Raw genomic sequence first — 16281 nt, 5'->3', positions numbered from 1 at the left:
GCAGAGGGCAGGCGAAGGACAATTTCACAGCTTTTTGTTTCAGCAGAGCATCTGAAACTGCCAGCGCAATATGGGTTTAGTGGAATTCCTCTGGTGCCACAGAAGTAACCACAAAAATCATTTCTCTCCTCCCATCCCATTGCCATTCTGGATGATGATTTTAGGTATTGCTTCTCTGTAGGTTTGCAGGGGGAAGCAGGGCCAGCTGTTTTCACATTAAACACCTTTGTTGGGATTCATTTTCAGCATGATACACTGGGATTTTGGGGGTGCAACTCATTTATGGAAGTGGCACAACTAATTCTTTGGCTGCAGTGTTTAAAGCGTATAAGTTAGTGTCTCTGCATTTGGGGAAAATCACTTTTTATTTGTATACATTATTTTATGGCTTGTTTGCTGGAAAACACCAGAGCTGTTCTTCCAACCTTCTGTGCATAGCAATAGCACTTTAGGGATGGAGCAGGGCCCCCAACTGGTTCCATTGTCTTAGTATCGCACAATAGCTTCATCCACTTCATCCTGCCTGATCTCAAAGGCTCAGTCTTTTGGTGATGGACCTAGCTGCCTCTGCACTAAATGAAGGGAAGAATTGTATTTGTTGTTTAAAAAACTGGTTTTGTCATTGTATGTATTACTGTCCGCTCATGTTTTATATGGTGGGGGGTGGGTGGGCCGGGAAGGGTATTAATGTATCTTGAATCATTTCACTTGTGTGCACTCAGCCTAATATGCAAGACTCAAACTGCCCGGATTCTGCACCTATTGTACTTTTCATTTGTATCAATAAAGCAATCAGTTATAATGTCCCTCTGGTGTCAGTTTCATTTTTAATGAAGAGGTACAAAATATCACTCCCAGTTCTGCCATGACATTGGTGCAGAGAGACCTCTGCACTAGTCTAGAGACGCCAGTGACTCCAGGAGTGCTCAGTGCAGGCACAGGGGTCAGCCCACAGTGGCGTCAGCATGGTACAGCCTGCCATTAGGTACGATAAAACTGGCCAACACTTATTATGCTTACATAAAAGACGCTAGTGCATCAACTTAGTTCCAGGAGCATTCTATAGAATGACTTCCTCACTTTACCCTGGTCCCCAGTGAAGAAAGGGTTAAACCTGGCTCAGTTTCTCTCTGCCTTTTGCAGAGGATGATCAGGAAAAGGGCTGTAAGAGTGGCTTCTTGTGGTAGCAGAAGGAAGGTAATGCCTTTGGGCAGCAAGGCTCTTCCCCCAGGTCTGGGTTGAGCCTCCAAGCTGGGGCACCCCCTCTCCCAACTTCACATTCTGCTGGTTCACTTATTTTTCTTTGTTTGAAGCAGCCCTTGAAACAAGACCTTGTGGACTCCAGCTGTAATTTTCTGCTGAGTCCATTCCACTAGCTTACAAACCCCTGCTGCCCCATGCTTGCGTGTGTGTGTCTGATTCCCAGTCCATGAGAGTCCTCTCAGCTGCCAGATTCAGAGCTTTGGCTCTTTAGCTTAAAGTGTTTACCTCTGGAGGCCCCTGGTTCATTCTCTGGTGTGTTGGCCAAGATGGTGGCTGTCACTGAAGTCAGAGATCCTGCAGAGAAGGAGGGAAAATGGGAGCCCTCAGAGCCAGTGGAGGTGTTGAAGAAACCTGCTGGGGTGCAGTGATTATTATATGATAGATGTGCAGTAGTGCCAGCTTGGGAAACCCCTGGAACAGGGCACATTCCTGGTAGGGTTAGTGGTGAAGTGGAGGCTGGCTAAAGGGAGGGCGGGAGAAGATTGGGAATGGGAGGACTATTCAGGGTGGATTTTTGTCCTGGCAGTTCTGTGCCCTTGTCATGGCCCATAGGGGCAATACGATGTAAGGGCTACTCTAGCCTGAATAGAGGAGGTATGACCTACCTCCGCTCTGTCCCCACACCAGCAACAGGAATGCATCTGGCCCTCTCTGCCTGCATTTTTTTTCTGCTGTGAAATTGGGATCATTAGAATAATTTCCACATTACAGGAATTTAATGTGGAGATGCTTGTGAAAAGTCTTCCGCTGGAACACATTAGAGAATTGCCAATATTAGTGATGCAGGAAATACAGCAGCACCTCAGAGTTACGAACACCTCAGGAACGGAGGTTGTCCATAACTCTAAAATGTTCTGGAACTCTGAAGAGGTTACGGACTTCAGCCACATGGGAGGTTGGGTCTGCAGCGGCAGGGAAGGGGTCAAGGCTCCGGGTGTTGGGGAGAGTTGGGGTTTCTGACCCTCGGGGTCTGCAGGAGCACTGGGGCTCAGCAGTTTAGACCTGAGAGGAGCGCTAGGGCTCAGGGCTTCAGTCCCGCAGCTCCATTCCTGGCTTCAGCCCCGCAGGGGGTGCTGGGGTTCGGGGCTCCCCCCGGCTCCTGTCCCCACTTCAGCGGGGAAGGAGGCACTCTAGGGCTAGGGGCTTTACCTACAGAGGGAGCGCTGCGGCTGAAATCAGCTAAAGCCCCGAGCCCCAGCGCCCCATGTGGGGCTGAAGCCCTGAGCCCCGGTGCTCCTGAAGGTCAGAAGCCCCGAGCCCCCCTCCCATACCTCCCGCCCAGAGCCCTGGTGCACACCCACCCACAGCTACATCCCCAGCCTCCCGTGGCTAAAGCCCCGAGGCAGTACAGTATTTGTTTGTTGGGGGTTTTTTTGGTCTGCGCTGTTGCCTGATTGAGGCCTTCCAGTTCCATGGGGTGTCCGGTTGCACGGTAAGTCTGTAACTCTGGTGTTCGTATCGTTGGGGTTTTGCTGTAGACACCACTATTCACAAGTGCTCCACAATTTAACAGAGGAGACTCCACACATATTTATTGCATGTGCAATTCAAAAAATGACTCCCAAGTAGTTCCAAGAGAGAAACAACAGGGTCCTGTGTCCTTGGATAAAGGCTTCCTTGGTGTTTTGAGGATTCAGGCTGGCGGCAGCTCTTTTTGCTCTGCCAAGGATTCTCTGGCTCTGGGTGTCAGTGGGGAGTACTCTGCAGCAGACATGACTTCAACCTGCCGGAAACTCATTGGCCATTTAGGAATCTTGGCCTGGTTCTCTGTTGTGCTACCCGCTGTGCATATACTTAGAAATGTACTTGCTCATTAAATTCATGTCAGCATTTGCAGGGAGCCCCCCCCCAAGAGCTTCCTCTACCCCACTGCCCCTCCCTTCAGTTTCTTCTTGTTTTGGCCAACAGCAAATGGCAAGCTGAAATGTCCAACTTGCTATGCTCTTTCTCAACCACACGACGTAGGCTTGATGCAGGAATTCAGGAGGTCAGACCAGATGACCATAATGGTCCCCTTCTAGCCTTAAAATCTATGAAGCTTCCCCAGATGCAGCTCTCACTGCATCTTTCCAAAGCATACATTCCACAGTCTAGGATGAATAGAATGATATAAGAGATACGGGTCAGATGTGTATAATGAAGAATGTTGCATGGCAGAAAGAGCTGGTGGGAAAATGTTGAATGTATTTCAATGTTGACCAAGTCCAGGAGGAAAGAATCATGAAAAATGTCCTGGCAGGGTATTTGACATGTACCAGGAGAGAGATTGAGTTGCATCCATCACGCTAATAACAGAGTACCAGCACCTGGCTGGGGTTTTTAAATGATAATAAATAGATGTGGTCAACATTAACAAAGTGTCAGTGACAATTTCATGCAAAATTTTTAACACGTTTCAACTCATGTTAATAAAATGTCTAGTCATTTAAGGACAATGACACAAAATTGTACATAAGAATTGCGGGCATACAACATATAGCCACTTTCCCCAGGCAGAAGTAATGGACTGGTACCTCTCCTCAGTACCTCTCTAGCATCATGTCCTTGCCCATCATTTTCTTCACATAGTCCATGACATCCTTGCCCTGCAGTTCTTCACATCTTACACAGCCTCCTTCAGTTTTCTCATCAGTCATAGATATTCCTAGGAGCAGAGGTCTCGCATGTCAACATACCAGACCTTCTGAGATGGGGCCAGGAATTTTTCCACCTGTTGTGGATCAATCTCTTTGCACAAGCAAGTGTTCTTGTAGGCCATTTGCTCATGTATGGATGAAAAAAGAGTCTTGTGTCAAAGAAGTCCTGACTTGGCAATGATTGTCTCAGACAAGAAGTCCTGATATGATCATTCTTTTGGGGAAGAGATTTCATGCTGATGCAATAAATCCCCTCCATAGTCAACCAGCAGGAATATTCCTTTGTATTATGTTGTTTAACCCCCTCCTCCCAATAGAGTAAGGCTGGAATTTTATAAACAGACTAAGGGCTGGTCTATACTTAGCCGCTAGTTCGGCGGCTGGGGATCGAACTTCCGGGTTCGATTTATCACGTCTGGTCTGGACGCGATAAATCGAACCAGGAAGTGCTCGCCGTCGACTGCGGTACTCCATCTCAACGAGAGGAGTACCGCGGAGTCGACGGGGGAGCCTGCCTGTCCCGTGTGGACCGCGTCTGAACCGCGGTAAGTTCGAAGTAAGGTATGTCGACTTCAGCTACGTTATTAACGTAGCTGAAGTTGCGTACCTTACTTCGACTTGGGGGGTTAGTGTAGACCAGGCCTAAGGGAGCTATCTGGGCATTTGACTTCCTTAGGTTCAGTTGAAACTCCCAGCCCAAATTCTGTAAGACCACTCTCCACAAAGATCTCCATGTTGGGAATTGACATTATTGTTAATAGTCTCTCCCTAACATAGTTTTCTTGCAAATGGAAAGGTTGCTTTTCCAAGATGGGAATGCCCTCCAAAACTATGAGCAACATTTCGCAAAGCACCTGTGAAATGTGGATAATGCAGAACTGGTCAAAATTTGTCAAACGAAAATTGTTAATCAAAAATAGCCTTTTATAAAAAGGAAATTCATGAAAAATTAGGAAGGTTCCTTTTAAAGTTTCACTAAAAAAAACCACAACCCTAGGAAACTAGAAAGAGAAACATTTGAGGTCTTTTCCTTCCTCCTCCTTTTACAGGGGCCAAAAAAGTGGGTCATAAACAAACAAAAAAATATTTTTTCCACACAATTTTTAAATAAACCAAAATTCATTCCTGATAGAATCCCGTTAAAGAACAAATTCTTTAAAATTTTCCACACGAAATATCTGCCGTTTTTGGACCAGCTCCAGAATAACAATACTCTCTCACCTTTTTGAAAGATTTGAGGTGTATTAGGAGCACTAGGTAGGGGTCAGTTTTTATAACTGTGACTTTACTAATTGCTGCAAGTAGATAGCATAAGGCAGCATGTGCCTGTGACACTCTCCAGGGGTACCCCAGGTTGTGAGGCACTTCACCATCACCTGCCTGTAGCATAAGGCAATCTTGTCCGTGCCTGCTGTGGCTTAGTCCCCTGAAACCACCAGCCCCTGGCACCACAAGCACTGCCTTCCAGGCCTCTGCAGGCCTCGCTCTCTCCGTGCAAGTTAGCAATAGACACACACCAGTCCCTGAGTCTTTGGAGTATTCTGTGACGTGTCCAGCCCCTTGCCCACTGAGCACTCACGTAATTACCAGGCTGAGGAACAGCACACACCAACTTGTAAGGTTCCACGCAGGATCACCACTTTGCTTAAAACCACAGCAGTTAGACATATTTCTAGTGAGAGTGGGAATAAGTTTATTATCAAAGAACAGAGATTCAAGTGATAGTGCGTAAGAATATTGGAAACATATGGTTACATACAAAAAATCATAACATGCTTTCTGGAAACTAAATTTTACTAACAAGTTACTTTCCTGTCTACAGAAGTTTATCTCACCCAAAGTTCTCTCCTGCATTTTCAACCAGGCCTGGCTGTTTTTTCCTGTTACTTTTCTCTTCTCTCTTTGAAGTTTTCACAATCTTTCATTAGCAATAAGTTCAGACTGGTGAGAGGAGACCCATTGTGAACCATACAATACGTAACTGACATGTGAACAGCCAGATAGATAACAGTTCTTGTCTGGCAGAAAACCTTTTTTTCACCTTTGCTGGTGACCAATCCCTAAACACAGACCGTAAGAACATAATTTTCAATGTATATATGTAACTCCTTACATAACATGCATACACGTTTCATGACAATATTAGTGACTAGTGAGACACCGGCTTTTATTTGAGACCTTTCATGAGACTCTTTGGTGAACTAGAATGTACTTGCCAGACCCAGGAGATCCCTATGGCCCCTCTGTGCCCCCCCTTGCCAGTAGGCATTAAGAGCTTCTTGGGTCAGAGTGTCCAACCTCCCTTGTGCTTGTCTGCCTATATAAACATTCATTGTGAACAATGTATATGGCACAGCAAATACCAGTAGCTAGATTAAAAGTTCAGGGTTATATAGACATTCTCCAAAATTACACCTGTTTCTGTCCATGGATGAAGTAGTGTACCATGGGATATAAATATAAGAGACCTTGTGAATGGCAAAGGAGCCACTCACTGGAACTGGGAGATCCCAGTCTCCATAAACAGAGCTGTCCAAATCCCTGTCATCACCTGGCAAGGAATGAGAAAAGCTACCATTTTCCCCAGTAGAGGAGAAGGTCCATTACAGAATGTGGTAGTGGGAATCCAGGATTGAATGAGAGATGGGGAATTACTAACACAAGAACAAAGTAACTCCAGTTCCAAGTAAAGAGTTCATTGTTAAAACAGGCTAGAACATGTCAGGATAGAACTTAACCAAACACCATTGTTCACATGATCCCTCCAAGTTAGAATTGGGTTGCATTAGAAAGAAACCCATAGAAGAGTATAGATGGATTGAGGCAAATTTAGGTATGAAGCTAGGGCAAACTGGTGCACAGTGCATGGAAAACCGAAAGCACCTCAATCTGTGACACACAATATTTTGCTAAGGAAAAACAACAACAAAACACAGGTGGATAAATGAGTGTGGGGGAATCAGAACTGGGGAGAAGGTATGGCAGAATGGTCTGTGTTTGATTCATCATATGACCCAGCCAACCAGCCTCTGGTAATGACTGAGGGGAGCAGTCTTCATAATGAGGGACAGTTAGAAGCAGGAGCATTGGAACAATTTTTATAGTGGGGGTGCTGAGAGCTATTGAACCAAACTGTAAACCCTGTATATGATGGAAACCACTTCAAGCCAGGGGGTGCGGCAACACCCCCAGCATCCCTAGTTCCAGCACCTATGGTTAGAAGCCTGACCCTATTCTTCAAATGGACATGAACACATGAACCTGAAGTGCTCTTTGGGTTACCAATCAGTAATTGGAAATCAATTAGCTTTACTATCAATGATTCTGCACAACTTCCATGTTAAAGAGTGTGTGTGTGCGTGCACATATGCACGCAGAGTCCTAGGAGTAGCAAGGGATAGAAGTATGTATTGCTAGGGCAGAGTTCCTCCCACATCTCCCTCAGTAACAAATGTGGCCATGAGCAGGAATTTTAGATACTTGATTAGCCAAATCCGAAGGGATACACTGGCAAAGGTAATCTTTGTTTTCTTCACAGCTGGTGCATAGCTGCTAAGGGAGTGAGGTGATTAATACAATAATATACTAATACTTCATCTTCCAAGATGCTGTTGCTTCTTTTCTGCCTCCCTTTCCCCTATGCTATCTGTGCTTAGCGAAGAGGCAGGGATGTAATTTCTCAAGGCCTACAATGACGTCAATATGCAGGGTATTTATGTATGAAATTGAATCTAACAGTGCAGGAGGTTAGGCTGGAGGAAGAAGGATACACAGAACTAGCCACTGCCACGTTATAATACTACAGTAGCCTCCCAACATTTTTCTACTCTATTTCTAAGATTGGGATGCAGTGCCCAGAGCTTTTCGGGTGCAATGAGATAGAGAAGGGATGCTTGTCATTGGTAGACTGCAATTAGAAGCACCAGAGATAAAGTACAATAAGATTACTTTGTAGCTGATGACCTAAACTGGTAAGCAATAAACTTCTGTTGCTGGCTCTGGGAAAGTCAGCTTCATTGCTACATTCCTAAGGGCCTGATCCAAAGCCCACAAAAGTCAGTGGTCATTGATTCAAGAGGCTTTGGAACAGACTTTAAGAGTGCTTTTATCTTAGTCAATTCAGTCTTCACCCAGAAGAACGACAGGTAGTAAGAAATTCTACCTTAAATCACTATTTTTTCCTTCTGACGTCCCTTATTCTCCATCTGGTTTTAGGGTTCAGGGGCAGCAGTACAAGAAGCCCAGAAGTTAGTTAACATGAAGACTGACTTCTCCCTTCATCTCAGTGGAGAGATTCCTCCAGGCCAGAGATTTGGACCATCGATGTCACAGTGTGTGGAGGCTCAAAAGGTTAAAACCAACATAGAAACTAATTTCCTCTCTTATCTGTGGGAGACATGTCCTCCCTGGGTTAGAATACCCACTAATGCTTGAACATGGGGAAGCCTTGTGTTAAATTAAGTGTTAAATTAAGAATGGATAGTCATTTCAGCTCCTTCCACAAGACTGAATATGGACGTAAGTTTCTTCTTCCTGGCACTCCTCTTGCTCAGGTGAGGTATTTGATGAGAGTCCCAATTTTCATTACCATTGTCCCTACGTGAAACAAAAGGCCTGTCTTCCAGAACTCATTTTTGAAGTGTCAGATTGAATGAATATGAAGATTAAAATCTTCTCACCCAGAAACAGGCAGTCCCTTTAGAGCCTGGAGTAGTGCTGGGAATCCCAGGCATAAATGAAAATAAAGGCCAATTGCCATTGTTTTTTCCCCCAAAGAGGCTGATTACTTCAGGTTAGTGGTGAGGTCTAACACTTGAGCAGTGGGATGGAGGGGCGGGGGGAGGAGGAAAGTAGACTAGTATGAACATGGTAGCCAAATTCCTCCTCTCACTGCAGCACTCTAGGCCTTTCCAGTCAAGGTAGAGCTCTATTGTTGGAAAAATGTAGTGGGTGATTCACTGCTCAATGATCAGAGAAACTGAGTTCCTCTGCCATCCCAGAGGAAAATCTTCTAATTATGTCTGAGGCATAACTAAGGAATCCAGCACTGCATACCTTAAAGTTATTTATAAGAACACATTTCCAGGAATTCCAGTCCTGATTTCTGCCTTTCTATCACAAAAGAAAAGGTGATGCCATAAATTATGGTTTGTTGCCAAGACTTTGTTTGCGCCCCTGAATGTGTTTCTTGCTCTTATAAACAGCATCAAGGTGACGGCCAGACCCAACTTGCTGTTTACCCAAAATAAGGGAAGACAGACACGTTCCAGAGATCTGTTTACGAGTCAGGCCATCTATAGTTATGTAATTATACAAGCCTCCCTGCCAACAAATTGTTGTTCGGTGGAAGACAATTAGATCGCGTCTCAGGGCTGCAAAGTTGCACAATACAGGCTTTGTGCCACTGTGCCATAATCCTGGAATGTAGCATTCATGGCATGTGCGAGTGAGCCTATTTTATCAACCATCTTGGGAGGAAGAGGCAGCAGCAGTGGAAAATGAAGGCACAATAGCAGAATGCCAGCTCCTCATACTTGGAGTTGAGTATTAGTTAGACCAAAGGTAGCCAGCCCATAAAGGCACATACTAATCATGGAATTACCATTAAAGGATACGGGGTGGTTTTGGTTCTGGATCTTGTATTGGAACGTTTCCTGTGCTAGAAGCAAAAGAATGATGGTAAATTGGTGCTCATGCCCCAGGGCAAGGACAGTTCTGACCCCTCCATGAAAATATGATGGGAAGTTTAGATGTTTCACTTCCTGCATTTCCTGGCATGCTGACAGATTTAGGATTTGCTGGAACTTCTGGGGGAAAAAATATCCAAAGTCTGGAAATATCACGCCACCTTGGAAATGCATTCATTTGGAGGGGAAAGGTGATTTCCTGAAAACAAATTAAGGAGCTGGATGAAAGTTAAAGATAGAAGCAGATTCTTGAAAATGAGGACTACACCCTGTTTCTGAGTGTCATATCTCATGCATAGAATGAACTTTAGCATTGTCCATTTCACAAATGTACCTTGGCCACTATATAACAGATTACCTTTGGTGGTCTGCTACCTAAACCAGTAGAATTTCATGCTAACACAAAGGGGAACAACCATCAACCTTAGGATTTCTCCTTCACTAAACTGGTGCAAGCTGGGGTGTGCAGGGAGGGTGGAGCTATACCTGAAAAGCGTTCTACAGGAGGCAGGGCTACATAAAGCAGAACTGGGTCCCTGGTTTCAAATGAAAATGAAGCACAGAAAGTAAAGGTAATAATAAACAAAGTACCTGATGTCCTCAATTGAGACAGATTCACTCAGTGATGAGGAAACTGCTCACTGCCACAAGATATTAGTGAAGCAAGGAAATCCAGAAAAGGATTAGACATGTATATGATTGCAATGGGGTTCCCAGGGTGCAATGTGGACGGTATGACCATTGAGCCTTCTGTCTCACCAATGTGGGCTCCCTCTCACATTATGATGCTGTTGGCAAGCTACAAACCTCTGGCAGGTACTGCACTTACACAGACATCTACAGGCAGGGTCACACCCAACTGAGTTACATGAATGCTTCTCCCAGCCACTCATGAACCAACAATAGAGAGGCTCCAGACAATTTCCCCCAGCTCCCCAGCCTTGCACCCCAGAACTGTATCATCTTGCCCTAGTCAGAAGCCTGACCAGTGTAAGTTCATCATCCAGCCCGCCCCCTCCCTTGATGTAGAGAGGACACGCTAGCCTTTGTGAATGGAGCTGAGATTTCCCAAGCAATTCAACCAAAACACACTGTATTAGGTAAAATATAAAACAGATTTGTTAACTACAGAAAGATAGATTTTAAATGATTATAAGTAGTAAGTGTAGAGATCAAAGTTGATTACCTAAGAAATAAAAGTAAATTCACAATCTGAGTTCTATAAACTAAACAGGATTTGAATCAAGCAGTATCTCACCCTGATAGATGGTACAAACAGGTCACAGATCTTCAATACACAGGCTGGAACTCTCCTCCAGCCCGGGATCACCCTCCCCAGTTCAAAGTCTTTCTCCTCCTGATGTGTTTCCAGGTGTTGAGTTGTAGGGGAAGTGAGGCCAAATCATGATGTCACTTCCCCCTTTTATAGTTTCTTCCAGCTTGCTGGAAAGATCTATGGTAATGATGTGGGGGTCTTCTCCCATTGATCAAGCATTTTCCATTGTTTATGTGCTCTCTCTCTGAGATGGTCATTGGGAGACTGGATTCCATCCAATAGATCATCAGTGCATCTGGCTACTCCATTGTTGTACCTGAAAGGCTGGTTGTGGGAGTTTCCGACATATCTCAGTAACACACACATAGCAAAACTTCATAACTCCACATACAATGCTAGCACATACAATCCAACAGGACATTAAACTTCAACATATCCGGACTTTCAAAATGATACTTCACAAGGCATACTTTGTACAAAATATATCATAATGATGTGTCAGTGGTGAATATGGGGATTCTAGGGTGCTGCTTTGAGGTATAGAGTGCCATAATGATTAACAAGAATATCCATCATTACATTATGTAGGAGAAACATGTATAAAGGATGGAAACCTTCATGCTTCAGGAGCAAAGCCAATCACTAACTGCCTACTCTCCAGAAGAAACTTCCTCCATAGGCATGTTAGTGCATAGTTGCCCACCTTGGGGATTTTACACCCGCCTTTGAAGCATCAGATATTGGCCTCTGTTGGCAACACAATATTTGACTAAATAAACCATTGATCTGAACTAGTATGGCAATTCCTATGTTCCTATACTTTTTTTTGGTTGGACAAAATTCTGTCAGTGACTTTTTTCTGTTAATAGGAAGACAGGTGTCTCTAGTACTATAATAACAATTTGATACAGTTCCACATTAGAAATTATTAGCCAAATTGGAGAAGGTGGGGATTAATATGAAAATTGAAAGGTGTATAAGGAACTGGTTAAAGGGGATACTACTACGGGTTATACTGAAAGGTGAACTATCAGGCTGGAAGGAGGTTACTAGTGAAGTTCCTCAGGGATTGGTCTTAGGGGCAATCTTATTTAATATTTTTAGTACTGACCTTGGCACAAAAAGTAGGTGTGTGTTAATAAAAATGTGTAGGTAACACAAAGTTGAGAGGTACTGCCAATCCAGAGGAGGACCGGAATATCATACAAGAAAATGTGGATGATCTTGAAAACTGGATTAATAGAAATGGGATGAAATTTAATAGTGCAAAGTGGAAGGTCATGCACTTAGCGACTAACAACAAGAATTTTTGCTATAAGCTGTGGACATATCAGTTAGAAGTGACAGAGGAGGAGAAAGACCTGGGTGTATTGGTTGATCACAGGTTAACTATGAGCTGCCAATGTGATGCGTTCGTGAAAAAGGCTAATCCAGTCCTAGGATGCATCAGGAAACATATTTCCAGTAGAGACAGGGAAGTGTTAGTACTGTTATACAAGGCACTGGTGAGACTCATCTGGAATACTGTGTTCAATTCTGGTCTCTCAAGTTTAAGAAAGATGAATTCAAACTGGAACAGGTGCAGAGAAGAGCTACTAAGATGGTCAGAGGAATGAAAAACTTACCTTATAAGAGGAGACAAAGAATTTGGCTTGGTTAGCCTAACCAAAAGAAGGCTGAGGGGATATATGATTGCCAGGGCCACCCGGGGGGGGGGGGGGGGAGTGAGGCAATTTGCCCCAGGCCCCTGGCCCTGGAGGGGCCCCCACGAGAATATAGTATTCTATAGTATTGCAACTTTTTTTTATGGAAGGGGCCCCCAAAATTGCTTTGCCCCAGACCCCCTGAATCCTCTGGGCGGCCCTGATGATTGCTCTCTCTAAATAAATCAGAGGGATAAATACCAGGGAGGGAGAGGAGTTATTTAAGTTAAGCACTAATGTGGACACAAGAACAAATAGATATAAATTGGCCCTCAACAAGTTTAGGCTTGAAATTAGAAGGTTTTTAACCATCAGAGGAGTGAAGTTCTGGAACAGCCTTCCACAGGGAGTAGTGGGGACAAAAAATCTAACTGGCTTCAAGATTGAACTTGATAAGTTTAAGGAAGGGATGGTATGATGTGACTGCTAACAGCAAATATCTTCAATGGCTGGTGATGGGACACTAGATGGGGAGGGCTCTGAGTTACTATAGACAATTCTTTCCCAGGTGTCTGGCTGGTGGGGCTTGCCCATATGTTCAGGGACCAACTGATCGCCATATTTGGGATCAGGAAGGAATTTTCCCTCAGGTCAGATTGGCAGAGACACTGGGGTTTTTTCGCCTTCCTCTGCAGCATCGGGCACAGGTCAAGTGCAGGTTTAAACTTGTAGAAATGGCAGATTCTCTGTAACTTGAAGTCTTAAAATCATGATTTGAGGACTTTAATAACTCAGCCAGAGGTTATGAGTCTATTTCAGGAGTGGGTGGGTGAGGTTCTGTGGCCTGCAATGTGCAGGAGGTCAGATTAGATGATCATGATGGTTCCTTCTGACCTTAGAGTCTATGAGACTAATCATGAAGCTTATTGGAACTCATAAAAGAGGGCAGCCGCAGTGCAGATTAATTCCTTCACAAAAACACTACATTCATGTTGACCAGTGGAACCAGGGATGGGATAGCTGTACCCCATTCTTCTGATTACATATACATTTTCCTCTCAAAACATCCCAACCACGCCTCCAGTTAGCGTGATCAGGGCATCTCAGGCAATAATTCATTCAAAAAATTAAGCCTCTTTTACTGATTGAAATTGTCCGAGCAGTTTAAGGTTTTGAATATAGTATACAATATTTGCCATATAATTTATATAAACAATTCCTGGCCTATACACTGTTCCCAGATAGTTCATTGCAAGTATTTGCTAGTTCACAGTTAGAACTGTTTTAGTTACTTTTGATTGGACAAACAGGTTACATGATGTTTTGTTCCGATTGGATGAGTTTTAACTCAGAATTATATTTACAGTGCTATGAAGAGCAGTGAAGTAGTTAATAATGATACATTTAAAGTATCACCTTTAGCATCTAAATTAGCTCCCACTGAAACTAATGGAGCAGTTCACACCTTGGATGTATTGTTTCAGACTCTTTGCAAACTCAAGCAGACATTACTTCATCATTTATACTTGGGACATGTTTTGACGGTTTTCTTTGCAGCAATAAGAGCTAGAGACTTACTTTTCAGAAAAAAGAATGCTAAGACTCTGCAGAACAATTGAGAGTTCTGTCAGTGCTCCATTCACACACCCTTCCTAGCAGTCCTACGAGCTTCCCCCTCTTGGGGGCTCATACCCCACACTTAGGGAAACATTGCATTGAGCCATCAGGTTCCAGAAGAGTAGGGATATCTGAAGAGTACGTAGACAAAACTGAGATGAAAAATGTACATATGGAGTTAATTTACACTGTTTCCAGTTCACAACAGGGTAGAGGGCATCCATGAAGATAACTATTTCCAATCAGTTCTGAATTTCAAGCAGCTCCCTAATATATGTCTGGGAGCTACGTACAAACTACTCAGTGTTGAAACAAGCCCAATCAATTGGCATGTATTCAAGTGCTCTGTTTTCAGTTATGCATGATTATTAGAAGGTTCTCGGCAACACAGAATTTGCTGGATCAGAACTGACCATCTTACTTTGCTATTCCGTTTCTCACACTGATCATGGATTCTTCAGAAGGTGGTTAAAAAAGAAGATCCATGTTGCACCCAGAAAGTTTTGGAAATGTATGGCTGGGGCGATGGGTGGAGTTGGATTCTTGCCGTATGTGACAATCAGCTTGTTGACAGTCTTTGTCATTTTTGTTACTGTTAGCGTAACAGCAGATGCTATTCTTAGCAATAAGGAGTCTAATCTTTGGGGGAAAAATCTTACTGAGCTATTACTACAACAATAACTTGTAGCAGGGAGGATAAAGTGCAGGCCAAAAACATGCAACCCTGTTAGCCAAATAAGGACCCTTCCAAAAGCAGCTCTAAATGTTGGAGGGCTTAGGAAGTGCTTGGGGGTGGGAGGGTGAATCAGCACTCACATGTCACACCCACATGAATAATACCCTCTCACTTTCCTTCAATTGTACATTGTGATAAAGACTAAGCTGCCCTTTTTGGTATTTCAGTGCCTGCCCAAGAAAAATCAGAGACGTGAAGTTATATTTCCTGAACCTTCATACATTAATTTAATTCAAACTAAACATGAGAATGTGGATTGGCAGGAGTCAAGAGGTTTGCTTTGAGGGGTTTAGTTTTTTACTTTGTTTGTTCAAATACTCAGAATACAGACTAATTTTGTTTGCTCTATATTTATTATTGTTTCCTCTACCTCTGAGTGTTTTGATAAATGGATCGAGGAATTGTCTAGTATTACTGCATCTCCTGGAAGCAATGTTGGCTAAAGAATTAAGTCCCTGATCCAGCAAAATCTTAAAACATGCTTCAACTCCACTACCATGAGCTATCCCATTGATTTCGCACTCAGGGTTAGAGTTAAGTATAGGTCCGTAAGTGTATGCAAAACCAGGGCCTAAATTTGTAACTTGTGGGTCTCAAATTGTGCTCTTCTGGGTGGTCCAGGAAAGTGTTTCTGTAACACTGCATAAGCATCTGCTCATATTTATGCAGTGACACCCTCATAGTTGTATCTTGTCCAGAATTTGAAAGATTTTTGGAGGCCTTTTTGACTTTCTGAATTATAATCACCCGGCTTCAGGCGCTACTTGGCACAGCTGGCTCACAGCAGGATAGACACAAACTGAATAAGTGACAAATGGATACTGGAGCAGTGGGGACTGTTGGCAATAAGAGAAGATTAGATACACAAAGAGAGAGAATTATATACCAAGTAGAGGAAATAGATGGATCACCAAAATGGGGAGATGTAACCAAGCAGCAAACACTCCTCATATGAAAGTAAATTTATTTTTCATCTGAGACGCTTAATAGTTTTTTGTCTCCGTATAAGCCAAGCATCATAGCTACCTAGACTGTGTGGAATCAGGTTTGAACATCTGGAAAAGGAGACCATCAGTATATTAAGGAGTGACCCACCAAGTATGAATGTTTGAAGACCTACTGAAGGCTGCTAAGTATCTTTGACAGTCATGACTGAACTTTCGCACACTTAGCTGAGTCCGGTGCTGATAGTTTAGATAACCTAAAACTAGAACAACCTGGAACACTAGCATTAACCTCAGGTCATGGGGATGATGGAACATTGGTGCCATTCACATTTTGCCCACATTTTTCCTTTTTGACATTAGATTAGGATTGCACTATGAATGTTACTGATATAGGCTTCAGTTCAGGAAGGCAAGGTGTTTTGCTTAAGTGCTTTCCTGAATGGGGATGAGAATAAGTAAGACATTGCTGTTTTCTA

This window comes from Terrapene carolina, unplaced genomic scaffold (assembly GCF_002925995.2).
Source record: "Terrapene carolina triunguis isolate 2854851 unplaced genomic scaffold, T_m_triunguis-2.0 Scaffold171, whole genome shotgun sequence".
Taxonomy (NCBI): domain Eukaryota; kingdom Metazoa; phylum Chordata; order Testudines; family Emydidae; genus Terrapene; species Terrapene triunguis.
Note: the sequence above shows the minus strand (reverse complement) of the source record.